Here is a 20,870-nt window from a genome sequence, read left to right on the forward strand (position 1 = left end):
TATGTAGCACTTCCAATTCCAAAGAAAACGTGTGCTGAGAGCTGTGAATATTACCGAACTATCAGTTAAGTAGTGGCTGCAAAATACTAACACGAATTGTTTACAGAAGAATAGGAAAACTGGTAGAAGCTGATCTCAGGGAAGATCAGTTTGGCTTCCGGAGAAATGTAGGAGCATGCGAGGCAATACTGACCCTACGACTTATCTTAAAAGATAAGGTAAGGAAAGCCAAACCTACGTTCGTAGCAGTTGCCGACCTGCAGAAATTTTTTGACAATGCTGACTGGAATACTCTCTTTGAAATTCTGAAGGTAACAGGGGTAAAATACCGGGTGATCAAAAAGTCAGTATAAATTTGAAAACTGAATAAATCACGGAATAATGTAGATAGAGAGGTACAAATTGACACACATGCTTGGAATGACATGGGATTTTATTAGAACCAGAAAAATACAGAAGTTCAAAAATTGTCCGACAAATGGCGCTTCATCTGATCACAATAGCAATAATTGGCGTAACAAGTAAGAGAAAGCAAAGATGATGTTCTTTACAGGAAATGCTCAATATGTCCACCATCATTCCTCAACAATAGCTGTAGTCGAGGAATAATGTTGTGAACAGCACTGTAAAGCATGTCCGGAGTTATGGTGAAGCATTGGCATCGGATGTTGTCTTTCAGCATCCCTAGAGATGTCGGTCGATCACGATACACTTGCGACTTCAGGTAACCCCAAAGCCAATAATCGCACGGACTGAGGTCTGGGGACCTGGGAGGCCAAGCATGACGAAAGTGGCGGCTGAGCACACGATCATCACCAAACGACGCGCGCAACAGGTCTTTCACGCGTCTAGCAATATGGGGTGGAGCGCCATCCTGCATAAACATCATACGTTCCAGCGGGTGTTTATCAGCCAGGCTGGGGATGATGCGATTCTGTAACATATCGGCCTACCTCTCACCCGTCACGGTAGCAGTCACTGACGTTTTGCTGTCCAGCGCCGTTTGTCGTACATTTTGTGAACTTTGTTTTTTTTTTGTTCTAATAAAACCCCATGTCATTCCAAGCATGTATGTCAATTTTTACCTCTCTATCTACATTATTCCGTGGTTTATTAAGTTTTCAAATTTATACTGACTTTTTGATCACCCGGTACAAGGAGCGAAAGGCTATTTACACCTTTACAGAAACCAGACGGCAGTTTGTAGTTAAAAGAGTCGAAGGGCATGAAAAGGAAGCAATGATTGAGAAGGCAGTGAGACAGAGCTGTAGCCTGCGCCTGATCTTATTCAATCTGTACGCTGGGCATGCAGTAAACGAAACCAATGCAAAAATTGGAGAAGGAATTAAAGTTCAGGGAGAAGAAATAAGACTTTGAGGTTTTTCCGATTACATTGTAATTCTACCAGAGACAGCAAACGACTTGGAAGAGCAGGTGAACGGAATGGATAGTGTCTTGAAATGGGGATATAAGATGAGTGTCAACAAAAGAAAAGAAGATAATGGATCGCAGTTGAATTAAATCAGGTGAAGTGGAGGGAATTAGGCTAGGAAACAAGGCACTTAAAGTAGTACATGACTTTTGCTACTTGGGTAGTAAAATAACGGATGATGGCCGAAGTACGGAAGATACAAAATGTAGACTGGCAATGTCAAGAAAAGTGTTTCTGAAGAAGAGAAATTTGTTAACATCGAATATAGATTTCATTGTCAGAAAGTCTTTTCTAAAAGCATTTGTATGCAATATAGCCATGTATGAAGTGAAACATGGTCAATAAACAGTTTAAACAAGAAGAGAATATAAGCTTTCGAAATGTGATGCTACAGAAGGATGCTGAAGATTAGATGGGTGGACCACGAAGCTAATGAGGAGGTACTGAATAGAATTGCTGAGAAGAGAAATTTGTGGCACAACCTGACTAGAAGAACGGATCGGTTGATAAGACTCATTCTGAGACATCAAGGTTCAAATGGTTCAAATGGCTCTGAGCACTACCGGACTTAACGTCTAAGGTCATCAGTCCCCTAGAACTTAGAACTACTTAAACCTAACTAACCTAAGGACATGACACACATCCATGCCAGAGGCAGGATTCGAACCTGCCACCGTAGAAGTCGCGCTGTCCCAGACTGTAGCGCCTAGAACCGCTCGGCCACCCCGGCCGGCAGACATCAAGGGATCACCAACTTAGTATTGGAGGTAAGCGTTGGGGGTAAAAATCGTAGAGGGTGTCCAAGAGATGAATATACTAAACAGATTGCCGGCCAGTGTGGCCGAACGGTTCTAGGCGCTTCAGTCCGGAACCGCGCGACCGCTACGGTCGCAGGTCCGAATCCTGCCTCGGGCATGGATGTGTGTGATGTCCTTACGTTAGTTAGGTTTAAGTAGTTCTAAGTTCTAGGGGACCGATGACCTCAGATGTTAAGTCCCATAGTGCTCAGAGCCATTTGAACCACTAAACAGATTCAGAAGGATGTAGGTTGCAGTAGTTTTCCGGCCATAAAGAGGCTTGCATCAAACCAGCATGGAGCGCTGCATCAAACCAGCCTTCGGACTGAGGTCCACAACAACAACAACTGCTTTCAACTCGTCATCCCAGCAGTAAAAGTAACTGTGTGAATACATGGTCTCGAGGAGAAGCGTTCATCAGACACAGTGTTATCGTCAGGAGTGCACTAGGAACGCATTATAGGACAGTTCTTGTTCACTATGTGCATAAATGATCTGACGAGCTGTGTGAGCAGCAATTTGCGGCTGTTACATGATGATACTGCAGTGTCATGGAAAGTGCCGTCGTTGAGTGACTGTAAGAGTATACAAGATGGCTTAGAGAGAATTTCTATTTGTTGTGATGAATGGCAGCTTGCTGTAAATATAGAAAACAACAGTAAGTTAATGCACATGAGTGGGAAAATCAGTCCTCTAAGATTCCAGTACAGAATTAGTGCTGGGCTGCCTGGCACATTCAGTTCGATCAAATATCTGGACGTAACGTTGCAAACCGATGTGAAATGGAGCGAACATCTAAGGTCGTTCTAAGGGAAGGAGAAATGGAGACTTCAGTTTATCGGGAGAATTCTAAGAAAGTGAAGCTCACCTGTAAGGGGTTATGGGACTCTTGGTACAGCCTGTATTTCTATCGGCCGACTGTCTTCAGCCATTGTCAATGAAAACTGACTAGCGTCGACCTCGTGTAGCTGTTGTTCTGGTTGTGACGTCACTGGTGCTCAGTCCATCACCGCAAAAGGCATTTTTCGCTAAAAGGCCAAAGCTGCGTGCAGGTGCAGACCGTCACAACCTGTACAACTTCTTTTTTCGGACAAGGGCTGCCATAGGTAGGACACAGGTCCACTGGTCATAGGGGGCAAGTGGTTGGTGTATACACATAAACAAATAGATGCACACGTATACTAGAGTTTCATATTTTTGTCTGGACAATGTTGTCCCAGAATCAGAATTAAAAACTATTCTCTTTCCCGTTGCTGACCAAGGTCTTAAGGAGATCTGATTTTCTTGTACGGCGGTCAGTTATTCCAAACTGGGACTCCCTGTGCTCTGGTAAAAACTCGCCTGGTATTTGGTTCAAAAGACGCCGGGTCAGATTTGAACCAATGCGCTCTGCCTTTAGTACTAGAGAATGAAATGCATTAAAAACACATACATGCGGCAGTCGGCAACCGCTTGACAATAACTAAGCGTCCCTAGACCGAAACCACGTGGACCTATAACCATCTTCACGCGTCTGAAAGCCTGAGAAGATTTTACACAATCAAGTTACGCTTAACTTACTACATCAACAATTCGGCATCAGTCGTAAAAAATTACATCACGAATTGACCTTAAATCCTGATAAAAATGTCCATAATCTGCAACGCAGCCACGCTATTGTCTCAGTTGATGACTATTGAGTAGCGCGTGTGTTTTTCCGCGTCACGATGTAACACACGTTCCTTTTACATTCGCAAGACTCAACTTAGTTTCAAGTAACGTCGCATGGTGATGCAAGAAATCGCTAAATGCTTGCCACCAAGAACACCTATGTAGGAATACAACTTGACTTGTATCAGCAACTTGCAGGTATGCATTTAAATGCACTGTCTGATGAAAAAAGTGAAACACCCAGAACACATGGTCACATGTCAGTGTAGCTTCGTACATGTACGCTGCCAATGACAGGTATGTAAATGGTTAGAGATGCAACTCTCTGTGTTTGGTAGAAAGGCCAACAGAGTGCGTTAGTGTCGTTCGTGTTTAGTGTCATTACCAGGCCTGACAGGATTCAGTTGGTGTTTCACAATTCATGTTACACACTGCTAGAGGTTGTAGAGGACACTTAGTAGATCAAGTTTTACATTGGAACCGATGTCCGGAAATGTCATCCAACGATGCTACAGAGCATCAGAGCCATAGGCGCCAGCGCCTTTAACTGTTGCGTATGCTGGGTGATTCCGTGAAGTTGTTACAAACTTTCAAGGAGAGTGGAAGCGGATAAATGTATATGTTTGAAGTAAGGATACCCGGTTCAGAAACGAACGAGTCGTAAGTTACAAGCGAAATCATTCTGATATCTCTATAGTGGAATAAATGTACCGGTACTATGTTTGCTAAAAATATAATGCATGCAGCTTTCATAGGGGGAGTATGGACCGAGGAAGAAAAAAGTTGGTAAACATGGGCTCTAAAATGTGTACATGAGGAACTGCCAGCACTTATTTATCTTCGCTAGTGTGAAACATATCTCTTCTATTGAACGAGTGCTCAGAGCTGTTAATGTGTACATCTCAGAGCCCATGTTTACCAGACATTTTTTCTTGTCTCGGTCAGTAGGACCACCTCTGAAAATTGCCTTCCCTACAGTCTTAGTAACAAGAATGATTTTCACTTGTAACTTGTGACCCGTTCGTTTCCCAAACAGGGACCCTTGCCTAAATAGATACATTTGTTCGTCTCCATCATTCTTGGAAGTTTGCAACATCTTAATGGAATCACCCTGCGTGTACGTACCACAGTTGGATGAAAAGTAATGCCTCCACCTTCGTTAATTGGGTTTGGATGGGAATATTTTAATATATCAAACGCAGAAATAATCCTTAGAATATGATCTTTAATTACCAATATTCACTTTTCCACATAATCACCATCCAACTGGGTACATTTCTGCCAACGATGAACAAGTTTTCTAAATCCGTCACGGAAGAAGTCAACACTCTGTTTCCACAACCACAGTTCTCTCAAAAAGCAGTTCTCATCAGAAGCATAATGATGTTCCCGCAGATCGTCTTTCATTATCGCGAACAGATGGAAGTCAGGCGGTGCTAAATCTGGACTGTATAGAGGATGCCGTAAGCTGGTGAAATTCAGTCTCTGATGTTCTGCTGTGGTGGCACGCGAAGTGTGTGGTTTGGCATTGTCGTGCTTCAGGAAAACATTTGCCTTTTGCTTTCGGACCCTTGTTAGCCGTCGTTTCAGAGTTTGCAACGTTGTCATGTAACGCTCTGAATTTATTGTTGTTCCACGATCAAGGAAATCAACATGGATAACACCATCTGCGTCCCAGAACACCGTGGCCATGATTTTTCCAGCTGAGGGCTGCGTCTTGAATTTCTTTTTCTGGGGCGAGTCTTTGTGTCGATATTCCATAGATTGACGTTTCGTCTCCGGGTCTTAATAGTGTACCCACGTTTCGTCTCCTTTCACAACTGAATGGAGAAAGGCGTCACTTTCATTCTCGTGACGCGAGAGGAGTTCCTGGCAAATTTCAAGTCTGTGCACTTTCATTTCAGGAGTCAGCACCCGGGGTACCCATCGTGCACAGATCTTTTGATAGCCAAGCAAAGCAATAATGTAACCCACACGTTATTTTGAAATGCCGATTGTGCTTCCAATTTCTCTCGGAGTGATACGACGTCAGTCCTGAATCAATCTGTCAACATTTGGCTTGTGAAACTCGGTGGTTACTGTCACAGGCCGTACAACTCTTTGTTTGTAACGCAGGTCAGATATTCACACCTCAACATCTTTAAACTTACTCGCCCGACGACGCACAGTACTCACATCAACACAATCACCAAAACTGCTTTCATTCTCTGATGAATCTCCTTTGGGAGACTGCACGTTGCTTAGATCGCATTGACCGACCGTATGCGTAGGGTTCCATTCTTTACACTGTAACAACACAACCGTTCAATGCTAAGGCTTCCCGCCAACTGGAGCTGTTGCTTTTCAGTCAACTCTCGTACGTTTACAGGGACCGGCGCCTATGTCTTTGACGCTCTGTAGAGTCGTTGGACGACGTTTCCGGAGATGGGTTCCAATGTAAAACTTGATCTACCTTGTCCCTTCTACAAACTCTAGAAGTGTGTAACGTGAACTGTGAAACACACTGTATTAGGAGCACGAACAGCGTCCAATGTTGACAGATCTTAGTGAAAGATACACGACGAATCCTCGTGTTAGACGGGCTTACCAGCAACTGAGAAGAGGTTGAAACAGGTCTCACTTTAGTTTCGATTTGGCTGTCTGTTTGAATCCAGCATTATTCAGAGTTTTGGGGCATTCGGATGTGACAACGACCCGATGCTGGATTGCATGGGTACGTGTGGGCCAGACGCTTCATCAAGATTTCGATTACTCACATCTGAGCACCACAAGCGAAGATCGCCGCACTGTACACCAAGCACATCGAGGACCCTTAGGAGTGTGCCTTCTAGGAACAAGCAATGGATCCTTGCAACATTCTGTGTCATCCCATACGATTATTCGGAGACTAGCAGCAGCCGGTCTAGGGAATTACCGCCGTATGCGTGGGCTGCCGCTAACACCACAAACAAACGGCTTACCGCCGAGAATGGGCTGCTGACGAATGGCATCACACAGTGTGCGGCCGGCCGCTGTGGCCGAGCGGCTATAAGCGCTTCAGTCCGGAACCGCGCCGCTGCTACATTCGCAGGTTTGAATCCTGCCTCGGACATGGATGTGTGTGATGTCCTTAGGTTAGTTAGGTTTAGGTAGTTCTAAGTCCAGGGGACTGATTACCTCAGATGTTAAGTCCCATGGTGCTTAGAGCCATTTGAACACAGTATTCTGCACTGTCCCGGATGACAATCGTCGTCGAGTATGGCGGTGACTTGGGAAGCTGGCTAGTTCTTACAATGCTTTGGAGTGGTATATCAATCTTACTGCTGGCTCCTTGGTGCGTGAGCCATCTGGTATGACTTCAGGTCACGGCTGGCAGTGACTAAGGGAGCTCTCACACCGCAACGTGACGTCACGGACATTCCGCTTCCTTGTGTGTTACCTCTCACCTCTCACGCGACAATAACGTGGTGCCATTTTTCAACAGGACAATGCTCATCAGCACACGCAGTGTGCCTCTGTGAACAGCCTGCTTGATGTTGAGGGTACGTCCTGTAGTCAATAAAATCCACAGACCTGTCCCCGATAGAACATTTGTGGACCAGCTCGGACGTCAAGTCAGTCCTCGCTCAAGTATCGAGAATATCAGGGTCCAGTTACAACAACTGTGGGCGAGTCTGCTCAAGGAAGGACTCGTCAAGTCCTTTATAAATTTGACTCGATTTTGTAATCAGTGAAATAACATCATATACCTTCTCAACCAGTGAAGTTCCATTAGCTTTTTCCCTTCCACGTACTTCACTTTTTTTTTGTCGGCAGTGCGTAAGCTGTAGCAGGCTGTAGCGCCGGAAAGTTTAGCAACAGACGTTACCCACATAGTAGACAGTGATCAATTGGGATGGAAAAGTATGAATAGCCGAGTCGTTAGGCCAGTAGAACTGGTCAAGTTTGACGACAAAGACTTGTTCGCACATCGAATTCGCAAAGATCGTGCTAAACCTTGTGGTAGGAGATTCATCACTAGGCATTCGTCAACTTGCCCGTGAAGTACACACTTTGAAGAACAGAGTGTGGTGAGTAGTGGTGTAGCCGTAATTACATCCCTTTCATAAACTAAGAGTACAGGCAGTGCGGTCAAGAAATGATTTTGAACACAGTGTTGGGTTCTCTTATGGGATTATGCAGGGTAGTACTGCATTGCCGAACTCCCTACAGGTTGCGTATTTCACGAACAAGGCCTTTGTCGTGATGGTTTGAATACGGCGTGGCAAAATTTTATTCAACATCGTAATGCATGGGTTGAGGAGAGGGTCTGTTGCCACTTTAGAGCACCTGCTGTGAGGCTGAGTCGTTGCTGTAAGCTGTAAGTTGTTTATGTCAGTTAGCTTCTTATCTCACCGTATTCAGTTTAGGATCTCGTGCCATCCAAAGGCTTGTACAACGTGGAGAGTTGCATTGTTTTAACAAAATCAACAGTTATTTTAAGTTACGTGACAGTATCACGTTTTATTGCACGTAATATGGCAATCTTATAACACTATGTAGCAGAAAATTCTCGCTATGAACTGTATATTCTAAATTCAAATGAACATTTCCTTACTTTTTCATATACAGTGAATTTTAAGCATCATGATTATTGCTGTTATTGTGGTCTTCAGTCCAGAGACTGGTTTGATGAAGCTCTCCATGCTACTCTATCCTGTGCAAGCTTCTTCATCTCCCAGTACTTACTGCAACCTACATCCTTCTGAATCTGCTTAGTGTATTTATCTCTTGGTCTCCCTCTACGATTTTTACCCTCCACGCTGCCCTCCAATACTAAATCGGTGATCCCTTGATGCCTCAGAACATGGCCTACCAACCGATCCCTTCTTCTCGTCAAGTTGTGCCACAAATTTCTCTTCTCCCCAACTCTATTCAATAGCTCCTCATTAGTTATGTGATCTACCATCTAATCTTCAGCATTCTCCTGTAGCACCACATTTCGAAATCTCCTATTCTCTTCTTGTCCAAACTATTTATCGTCCATGTTCCACTTCCATACATGGCTACACTCCATACAAATACTTTCAGAAACGACTTCCTGACACTTAAATCTATACTCGATGTTAACAAATTTCTCTTCTTCAGAAAGGCTTTCCTTGCCATTGCCAGTCTACATTTAATATCCTTTCTACTTCGACCACCATCAGTTATTTTGCTTCCCAAATAGAAAACTCATCTAGTATTTTAAGTGTCTCATTTCCTAATCTAATTCCCTTAGCATCACCCGACATAATTCGACTATATTAAATTATCCTAGTTTTGCTTTTGTTGACGTTCATCTTATATCCTTCTTTGAAGACACTGTCCATTCCGTTTAACTGCTCTTCCAAGTCCTTTGCTGTCCCTGACAGAATTACAATGTAATTGGCAAACCTCAAAGTTTTTATTTCTTCTCCATGGATTTTAATTTCTACTCCATATTTTTCTTTTTTCTTTAGTACTTGCTCAATATACAGATTGAATAACATCGGGAATAGGCTACAACCCTGTCTCACGCCCTTCCCAACCACTACTATTGCTATACTATCCTAAAATTATTTTTTCATGCTCTAAAACAGTACGTCTAACTGTTTACTGCTAAATGACGACGCTGGGTGTCTGTATAGGAATCGTGTGATTCTGTTGTTAGTTATCGTAATGTGAGAATGGACGGTAGTATCCAGTACAGACAGAAAGCTCACTCCCCTCGAAAAGCACCATGTTTAACTTCCCAGTAAGGCGGACCCGTCATTATCAACAGTGTCGTTATTTCGTGTAGACTGCACCGACCATCTGCTAATACTTTCATAAGTACAGCGCTATCCGGAGACGTGACAAACATTCATTATACAATGGAAGACAGCCGTTTACTTCATTTAAATGATGCTATTAATATCATCGAATTACCTGTAGCCTTCTCGATTGTTACGGAGTGAGCAGAAATTGTGATTAAGACGCAAGAATCAAATTCGGGAGGAACAGGGTTCACGCCCCTTTTTGATCATCCAACTTCAAATTTCCGGTTTTCTCCATAAACGTTGAAGCATGTCTTCCACCGCCGGTCGGTGTGCCCGTGCGGTTAAAGGCGCTTCAGTCTGAAACCGCGTGACCGCTACGGTCGCAGGTTCGAATCCTGCCTCGGGCATGGATGTGTGTGATGTCCTTAGGTTAGTTAGGTTTAAGTAGTTCTACGTTCTAGGCGACTGATGACCTCAGAAGTTAAGTCGCATAGTGCTCAGAGCCGAGAGCCATGTCTTCCACCTCTACTGAATTCGGCGTCGACGTGACTTTAGATATCTCCCTTCTTTCCGTTCTTCTTGTCTTACTGAGGAGAAGTGAGACTCAAAGCCCATTCAGCCATCTTGATTTAAGCTTTCCTCTTTTACCTTAAATCATTTAAACCAAGTGAGGTGACGCAGTGGTAAAGAATTGCACTTGTATTCAAGAGGACGGCTGTTCAAACTCCGTCCAGTTATCAAGATTTAATTTCTTCAGTGGTTTCCCTTAACTGCTCAAGGTAAATGTAGAGAAAGTTCTACTTGAAAGAACACCGCTAATTTATAAGAGGCGATCAAAAATTTTACGTTAGTAAGCTTTGCTGGAGCGTATATGCAACGTCGCACGTCGCCTATTCTCGTATATAAGCATGTAGGCAAGGGATTAGTGCATTACTCGTGTCTTTCAGACGTGCGTGCAGTAACTGCGCAAACGTGAACTATGTAGACAATATTACAAAATATGTCCAAACATGACCGACGTTCCCTGAGCTCATTGTTGTAGGGTACGGTAGATGGTGCCACTAGTGAGAAACAGAGTCGAAAACGTCGACGATTCAGTAGTGTCATCCATCGTCCCTTCATCCCCAGAAGAGCCAACCATCTGTTGGAAAGGTGATTCCCGTCCTGTTATTTGATAACGGGGTCCATTGCTTATTGATTTCAAAGAACGTGGTGTCCCCACCACAGGGGAACGGTGCTGTGCAACGCTGGAGAAATTACGGTGTGCAATTAGGGCGAAACGTCCGGGAAAACTGCGACAACGGGTGCTGCCGCTTCATGACCACGCACGTCCCCATATCACAAATGTCATATCGTAGAAGTTACGCCAACTCAAGCGGGAGACCGTCGAGCTCCCATTTCGTAGGTCTGATTTGTCCCCACGCGATTATCACGCCGTCGGTCCCTTAAAAAAAGCCTTGAATGGTGACTATTCTTGTCGGATGAGGATGTGCAGCAGGCAGTTAAGGACCTCTTCACACAGCAGGACACGGCATTTTACCAAACTGGTATGTTCAGCCTGTTACGTCTTGGAATGATTGCCTCAGTGCTCACGTCGATCTTACTTTGTTGGCATACCCATTCTGGACTCTACAGCCTTCGAACTGAAACTTTGACCGTCCATTATACTTCACCATACTTCCCCAACACGATCTTGTGCTTTATGTCTAATGATATCGTTTTAAACGAGACGTTGAGCCCTAATTTTTCTTCCTTTTAAATCACTGACGGCGGATCTTGGTTACGTTTCTTCTATGTAGTCATGACTATTTCCATCTCCTATTCTTTTCACATACAGTCTACTGCTCCGTTTCTAAGAATGCTGAATTACAGCATTTTTTACTATGCATTTTCTCCCTTAAAGCTAGTAAATAAATGCAATGAGTGACTACGGCTATGCCACTAGCTACAATGTCCGTGGGTACGGATTGGAAGGAAGGATACGCCCCGCGTGGGCTTTAATGCGCCTTCTGCGCATGATACCGCAAGGCAGGGCGGTTATGTGGGTTGCCGACTTGCGCGGACATAGGCGTACAAGTTATCTTTCCTAAGTTATGAAGCATACTACACTCATGCTCATAAATTAAGGACAATGCTGATACATGGTGAAACAATGCTCTGGTGGGCGGTTTGCGAGTTTAAATCACCTTGGGGTATGACCATGCGGTGTACTTGACCTGCGGGCGCACGGTGGTGCTGGCACAGTATACATACACAGAGGTGTGAGGTGTGTTGGTGCATGTCAGAATAGGTGCATCGAGAATGTGTACAGACGGTTTCAGACGTGCTAATGCTGACTGTGTGTTGAAAATGGCTCAAAGAACACATATTGATGACGTTATGAGGGGTAGAATACTAGGGCGACTGGAGGCTGGTCAGACACAGCAGGTCATAGCACGGGCCCTCTGTGTGCCACAAAGTGTGATCTCAAGATTGTGGCAACGATTCCATCAGACGGGAAACGTGTCCAGGCGCTACAGTACGGGACGTCCACAGTGTACAACACCACAAGAAGACCGATATCTCACCATCAGTGCCAGAAGACGGACACGGAGTACTGCAGGTAGCCTTGCTCAGGACCTTACCGCAGCCACTCGAACAGTTGTCTCCAGACACACTGTCTACAGGCGACTGAACAGACATGGTTTATTCGCCAGCAGACCTGCAAGGTGCATTCCACTGACCCCTGGTCACAGGAGAGCCCGTAAAGCCTGGTGTCAAGAATACAGTACATGGTCATTGGAACAATGGTCCCAGGATATGTTCATGGACGAGTCCAGGTATAGTCTGAACCCTGATTCTCGCCGGGTTTTCATCTGGCGTGAACCAGGAACCAGATACCAACCCCTTAATGTCCTTGAAAGCGACCTGTATGGAGGTCGGGGTTTAATGGTGTGGGGTGGGACTATGATTGGTGCACGTACACCCCTGCATGTCTTTGACAGAGAAACGGTAACAGGTCAGGTGTATCGGGACGTCATTTTGCACCAGTATGTTCGCATTTCAGGGGTGCAGTGGGTTCACCTTCCTCCTGATGGATGATAACGCACGGCCCCACAGAGCTACCATCGTGAAGGAGTACCTTGAAACAGAAGATATCAGGCGAATGGAGTGGCCTGCCTGTTCTCCAGACCTAAACCCCACCGAGCACGTCTCAGAAGCTCTCGGTCGACGTATCGCTGCACGTCTTCAAACTCCTACGATGCTTCCGGAGCTCCGAGACGCAATGGTGCAAGAATGGGAGGCTATACCCCAGCAGCTGCTCGACCACATGATCCAGAGTATGCCAACCCGTTGTGCGGCCTGTGTACGTGTGCATGGCGATCATATCCCATATTGATGTCGGGGTACATGTGCAGGAAACAGTGGCGTTTTGTAGCACATGTGTTTCGGGACGGTTTTCTCAGCTTATCACCAATACCATGGACCTCCAGGTCTGTGTCGTATGTGTTCCCTATGTGCCTGTGATATTAGCGCCAGTTTTGTGTAGTGCCACGTTGTGTGGCATCACATTCTGCAATTATCCTCAATTTATGAGGATGAGTTTAGGCTGATATCCATCAGTGTCTGACAAGTGAATCGCAGAGTTAACTGCGCTCTGTCGATATTCGTAGCACATTTCTTCAACACAGTCGCTTAAACAGGGGTGTAATCCAGCATCTAGCGTTGTAACTCATACGTATTCAGCCGATTCAGTGAGGAAATACCGGATGGAAAGTCATTAAACTCTTCGATATTCACAATAGGTTGAAGATAAACCAAATGAGAAACACCTTAAAACAATGAATGCAAGTAAAATACACATAACAAGCGATTCGAGGCTCTGTAAAGACCTTGGGCTCGTAGTCGACAAGACAGCGGTTCATATGCCTGTCTGGCCATCCAGAAATAGGTTTTTCTTGAATTTCCTAATGGATTCGCTTGAGAATGAAATCCATTGGGAAGGCAAACTCTAATTGTCGACTATAATGTTCTCGTCACGGACGTGACGTTAAACCCTAACCTTTCTTCGTTTCTTGAAGCACGTAGAATCAAGTTTTTCAGTGTTTTAATACTATACTTCACTTAGGTAACAGCGTCCATAGTTGATACAGTCATGTAGTCCCTTTCGGAAATTTTCTTCAAGAAAACTATGAAATACGTGGGTCATTGCCCCATTTTGTGGAAATTATATATTTTCGGCCAAGGTTCATTAAAATGTCATCCAAATTTGGAAGGTGGAAGTTTCATGAGATGCACATTGGTCATCAGTAGTCTTCAAAACAATGACACTATTCAGTTCAGAAAAATAGAGGCCAAACACATTGTGTAACATACCAACACCAGCCGCGCCATGGGGCTGTTATGGCTCAATATACAGCAACCACAGTCCCTTTGTACAGACTGGAGCTAAAGGATTCCCTTTCCCTAACCCACCTAAAGTAGGATGCTGTTGGGGCATAGAAGCGTAAGGGCGATTGAATTTCCGATGACGACAGCTATTTTTCAACAGATGTTGAAAATAAACTTCCGAGAAGTCTTGCGAGAAAGCAACAGTATTATTGGCTGGAGAAGGAAGTGAAACTGACCAATGAGAATGCTTGCATTCCGTTCCTGGAGCTAACTGGCTAAAATACCACAACGTTTAGTAGTTACAGGCAGTTGGTTCAAGTGGCTCTGAGCACTATGGGACTTAACATCTGAGGTCATCAGTCCCCTAGAACTTAGAACTACTTAAACCAAACTAACCTAAGGACATCACGCACATCCCTGCCCGAGGCAGGATTCGAACCTGCGACCGCAGCGGTCGCGCGGTTCCAGACTGAAGCGCCTAGAACCACTCGGTCACTTCGGCTGGCTACAGGATGTTAATCATTGGTTTTAGAGCACTAACAAGTTTAACCGTGTCTCGGGAGAATCCGCTTAGAAAATCTGAAGAATCGTCTTTCAGGGTAGAGACTACAAATATTCTTCAATGCTCTAAGTGTCTGTCACACAGAGGTCGTAGGTAAAGTTAAGGAAAAACATTTCACACAGACGCAAATAAGCAGTCGCTCTTCTCACATCCATTCGTGAAAAGAACAGTAAAAAGCGTAGGAATAAGTACCCTCTGCCAAGCACTTCACAGTGACTAACAGAGTATATGTTCTAATCAGCTGCTGTGTAACCTAAATTTTTACTAGAATAAATATTGAACTCGGTAAGATTTACTGTGATTTTACGCCAATGGATTGAACTCACAGAAACAGTTGACATGATGCATCGCGTGTAGACTGTCTGAGCAAACATATTCCGTCACCTATACTCTGTTCATCATAAGAATAAACCTGATGTAAACATTACGCCATGTATTCTTTCGCGTTTTCTTGAATCTCATTGGATTTCGTTTCACGTGGATCGGAAGCCAAGCTGTGAAGGCAATGAAGGTATTAATTACAGTCAGTCGTCAGGTAGTCTCTTAGATCCTTTCTTGTCCGAATCCGAGAAATACGTCTCAGTTATGGAACTGTCATCTGCTACGTTGATAAAGAGTCGATCAACAACAGAATCCACGTAGCGACCTAGTCGCCGCATTTTCTCCTCTTCTTTTATGAGGTGCTGCTCCTAATTACGCCAGTATCAGGTAGTGACATGTGAAAAAGCCACGTGCGTTAGTTCCAGTATCTCTGGCAGCTTATTTACTTTATAAATTTTGATTCACTGAAACTAAAACTCTCCCTCTCTCCCCATAGGATGGGGTATGAGCGGGAGGAATTACAGTTTTTTCGAATCAAAATTAACAAAGTAAGTAAGTATTTTTTAATTATCCGTATCCATTTTCCACGCAAAAATCGATTTTCTTGAATTACAGCGCCAACTACCAAGAATCAAAACAAATGCTTAAGACAAAATGAACGTAGTTTTTTTTATATATAGAATCCGATTCTGCAATAAAAATGGGGTTCCCATTTGAAATTTTAAAGTTGCCTCCCACCCCACCCCAGGGGGCTGGAGTGGCGGGCTAATTTCAGCACCAACAGATGTCTCCCTCGAAATTAATCAACTTTGGATTCTACACATTTTTTCGTGTGAAGCTTATTTTACGAGTTATTCTGGTTTTGTCAACTTAAAATTTACACCTTGTATAATTACATAATTACGCTCCGTGTAAAGAGGGAAGATGAGAGTGAATGGGGATGACTTAAGAAAAATATGATAAACTGCCTCCTGTAAAACTTATTTCCATTCAGGGCAATTTAAGTTCATGACAGCTTGATAAATCTGATACGTAATCTGAGACATAACGGCTATGACAAGAACGAGTGCATAAGTTTACAAAGTACAGGGTGATTCAAAAAGAATACCACAACTTTAAAAATGTGTGTTTAATGAAAGAAACATAATATAAGCCTCTGTTATACATCATTACAAAGAGTATTTAAAAAGGTTTTTTTTCACTCAAAAACAAGTTCAGAGATGTTCAATATGGCCCCCTCCAGACACTCGAGCAATATCAACCCGATACTCCAACTCGTTCCACACTCTCTGTAGCATATCAGGCGTAACAGTTTGGATAGCTGCTGTTATTTCTCGTTTCAAATCATCAATGGTGGCTGGGAGAGGTGGCCGAAACACCATATCCTTAACATACCCCCATAAGAAAAAATCGCAGGGGGTAAGATCAGGGCTTCTTGGAGGCCAGTGATAAAGTGCTCTGTCACGGGCTGCCTGGCGGCCGATCCATCGCCTCGGGTAGTTGACGTTCAGGTAGTGCTTGAACCAATTTCAGACGATAAGGTTTCATAACTAACCTTTTTCGTAGGACTCTCCATACAGTTGATTGTGGAATTTGCAGCTCTCTGCTAGCTCTGCGAGTCGATTTTCCTGGGCTGCGAACAAATGCTTGCTGGATGCGTGCTACATTTTCATCACTCGTTCTCGGCCGTCCAGTACTTTTCCCTTTGCACAAACACCCATTCTCTGTAAACTGTTTATACCAACGTTTAATACACCACCTATCAGGAGGTTTAACACCATACTTCGTTCGAAATGCACGCTGAACAACTGTCGTCGATTCGCTTCTGCCGTACTCAATAACACAAAAAGCTTTCTGTTGAGCGGTCGCCATCTTAGCATCAACTGACGCTGACGCCTAGTCAACAGCACCTCAAGCGAACAAATGTACAACTAAATGAAACTTTATAACTCCCTTAATTCGCCGACAGTGCTTAGCTCTGCCTTTTGTCGTTGCAGAGTTTTAAATTCCTAAAGTTGTGGTATTCTTTTTGAATCACCCTGTATTTTAAAACGAAACGTGCTTCTAATGCATCTTGCTGTCCACTGGGACTTTTTTATCGCATTCTTGTCTTTACGGTAAAATTAAAAAAAAGGTACTCTGCATGTGTAAAAACAGATTCGAATACGGTTAACTCCCCTTATATCGTATTTCCACACGAGCCCAATAATCCTGGAGTTAGTTTTCTACTTTGGATTCTGAATGTGAGAGACATTGAAGACTCGGCTATCCGTTCCCACTCCTACACAATACGACAGGAACAAGCTCATACAGAAGTTAGCATAGAACTGACAATTTCGCTCTGCGAGTGTAATTTCTGCCGTTCCAGTGAAGGAAAACATTAGGTCTACAACTTTGTCTCTAACGTTTTGCAATAGACAGCAGTAGCGGCAAGTGGGGTTCAGGTGGTTGGTCGTAGGTGTAATAGAGTAAGCTTAGGCATCTGTAAACATAATGCCATAAAAATATTAGTCGTTTAGTGATTGCATCATCAGGTTATTCTCGAAAAGTACGTTAACTTTCGTACCCATTTCTCACCACTGGCGGGAAGTTTGAATTTTCTGCTTTAACATGAAGAAATTTGCGGCTGTGGCTCTTAAAATGCTGGGTAAGACCAATGGTGAGGGAACTATTAGTGGAAGAACGTGCAGAGAATGTTTTCAACGCCTTAAGAACGGAGATTTTGATGTCGAAGACCGACATGGCGGGGGAAGACAAAGTTTTCGTAGCTACTGAAACAGGTGAAGACAGTCACAGGACATCATTAACAACTGATGTGTTCGACCCCAGCACTGAAATACAAACGGCCACAATACAGCGATAGACACGCAAAGGTAATTTTGCAGCAGGTCAGTGCTCGACCCGATGTCGCAAAACCCGTCAAAATATACATGGTAACGCTAAAAAGAGAAGTCCTATCCCTCCCGCCGTATTCTCCATACGTTGCTCTCTCTGACTACCACCTTTTTCGATCAGTGGCATACAGTCTGGCCGACCAACACTTCCGATCATACGAACAAGTGCAAAATTGAATCGATTCATGGATCCCCACAAAAGACGCCCAGTTCTTCCGCCACGGGATGCATGTGCTACCTGAAAGATGGGAGAATGTAGTGACCAGCGATGGGCAATACTATGAATCATAATTTTTTTGTAAGTTTTTCGCAATAAAGCCCCGAACTTCGAGAAAAAACGGCGGTAGGTGCTAGTGCAGGCGAGTGGCCAGTATCGATTGTTAGACGTCGTACGCTGATCGTATCGACTGGCGCTCGCACTGACCCACTGGCCTCTGCTTTTCCCAGCTCCCTCGTCGATACCGAGAAAGTACTACTGTACGAAGACACGCAGACGCAACGCTTCTTCACACGCTTCACCACGTCGGTAATGCCCCTGCCAGAGGTGGGGAGTTGCGGCGCAGTTATGGGAGCCAATTTGTATTTCTCTCTTGACTTGTCGGTATAGGTAATCTGACATGTTCAACAGAAACTAAAGTAGGCGTAACAGGGCTACTAATATTCACAATGAACTTAAACCGTTTATCCGATAGGACCAGCAGCACTCTTTGATTGTTCGTTATCTACAGGAAAGTATGGTCATTTACGGGGATAACCAAATTTATAATGTTGTTATTAGAGCCCACGCATTTGTAATAATTTTCTTTATAGTTAGACGATGGTAAGGGGATCCAGAAACACTTGGAGAGAAATTACCAATTCGAGTAATTAATCGTAGAACGCTCCAGCTGGGGGCAATAGTAGAATAACGCCCTCAACAAAATGAAAGGAGCATGTAGTGTCTGAAAAACATTTAGTTTTATATTTCTTGAGTAGGTTTGTAGTTGAACTCTTTAGCGGTAATATTAAGAAGCGATATGAAATGGAGTAGCCACGCAAAATTGCTTGTAGGGAAGACCAATTGAAGATTTAGATTTATTGAAAGAGTTCTGTCAAAATGCAATGTAACTGTAAATAAAAAATACATACCAGTTCTCGAGTACTGCTTCATTGTTCGGAGTCCTTATCAAGAAGGTATGATAGACATAGGAGAATTCAAAGGCCCGTTGTCACGTCGGTACAGCCCACACGAAAGTGTAACGTAGGTGCCCGGGGAACTCACATGGAAGTCTTCGAAGGAAGGAAGGAACATTAGGATTAAACGTCGGCATTTCTGAAAAAAAGCGAGATTATTCTCAGGAAAGCCCTGTCGGATACGTTCAGTGAGCCTGAACTCAAGGAAGACGGTGCAAAAATTCTGCTACCAGTATCGAATATCTTACGTAGGGATCGACAGTAAGAGAAGAGAAATTAGGGAGGGCACAGAGTCATATTGATAGTCCATTTCCTCACATTCGTTACGCGAATGAAAAGGACAACATCTCGATAACACTGATACCAAGTCACATCAGTCACGCGCTGTAGAATGCACAGGGTGTGTCAGGTTTACAACTAAAACTGACGCAGGTGAAAATATACGTTAACAGAAACAGAAATATTCCGGTAAGCAAGAGCCCGAAAGCAAACCATTTGTGGGATATTTCCGAGTGTGTGGTTATGATCCGACTTTGATTTTATCATTAAATATTGTCCTAGTTCGTATAAATCTATTTAAAATGCAATCATTTCTGTTGTACCCCCACCTAATTGCACTCAAATTTCCCATAGAACCTTAGCACAAATTTCCAAAAATTCTATTTCACCTCGTTACATGTTACAACTTGCAGCAAACTCGCAAAAGGGGATGTTAAAGTAGACATTGCCCCTGTCGTCGCCAGATTTGGATGAATACTGCACTCGTCTATGCAGTGAGTCATGAATTGGTTCAAACGCCGCCGGATCATCCCGTTAACCTCGACATATCCGTACAAATCGCTCCTCCAGTTCTTCAACAGTATCAATACTGAGATAATTTTTTAAGCCAACGTATCTGTCCTGCTCGACCTATCCAGTCTAGAACCATACTGTAACGTGTGTCGTCCCACACAAGCGTCATGCATGTAGCACATTCTCCAACATATAAGCGCCACATACTTTACAAATACATGTGTAATGTCCAGGACACTATTTCATTCTCAAGCCCGTGGCGGCCTCATAACCAAACATTCGCGGTCATCTCACAGACGGCATGTCTATTCTGGCTAGTATTATTGTTTACTTTCACCTGTGTCAGGTCCTGTTATTTATTGTGATATGTCCTATATATTTATTTATTGCAAATCTGGAGACCTGTTAAACTAGTATTTTAAAACACGTCGTACACATTACAGTTCTCTTTTGTCATCTTTTGTGTAGTTTTTTTGTTTTGTTTTTATCTGAAACATATGACACAGAGTAAATACTTAAAAATAATTTGAGGTAGAAATATAAACAAAATTTTGTTTGTGTAAGAACAGTGTAAAAAGATGATTGGATAGAGGAGAGATTTGTTAATTGCATCACCAATTGTGACTGGCGGTGAATACTTCGAAATGGTTTCTTCGAACTATTGAACACCAGTCACAACAAAATAGTTGTGAGCGTGGGGTTGATCTGCTATTCTGTTATTCTGCGCAGCGGATTAATCTGAGATGTACCATTTACCCTGTGGCTCCTGCAAGATGCAATTTCCACCCCCACACTATTACAAAAGTCAGACAGACGCCCCTAACGTTCTAAAGAGAAATGTCTGAAAAACTTTCAGCAATAAATATCTTCAGGTGTCGTCTGCTGTAAGGAAATGACACAAAAATGGGTACTGGAGTAGTGCTAGTTAGTGTAAGAAAAACATGAAACTAACGAAAATTATTATTTATTTTGCAAAAATTCTGAGAAATCACAATGGCACTTTTAGTTATGAATTGAACAAGTTACATCCTGGTTCTTTTCAGAATGTGAAGTTACCTCTCAAGGATTCGCTAGTGAAATTTCTGTACAAAGTTTAAGATTGTCATTGAGTTTGCAGAATGGCTGAGAGGCGCGCCTACT

At 43.5% G+C, this 20,870-nt stretch overlaps 1 protein-coding gene across 1 annotated transcript in view; it reads left to right on the forward strand.

The window, feature by feature from the left end:
• LOC126176276 (uncharacterized) overlaps positions 1-20,870 on the forward strand; it is a 71,973-nt gene that overhangs the window by 44,448 nt on the left and 6,655 nt on the right. The window lies entirely within an intron of this gene.

Source organism: Schistocerca cancellata, chromosome 3, assembly GCF_023864275.1.
Source record: "Schistocerca cancellata isolate TAMUIC-IGC-003103 chromosome 3, iqSchCanc2.1, whole genome shotgun sequence".
Classification (NCBI taxonomy): Eukaryota; Metazoa; Arthropoda; class Insecta; order Orthoptera; family Acrididae; genus Schistocerca; species Schistocerca cancellata.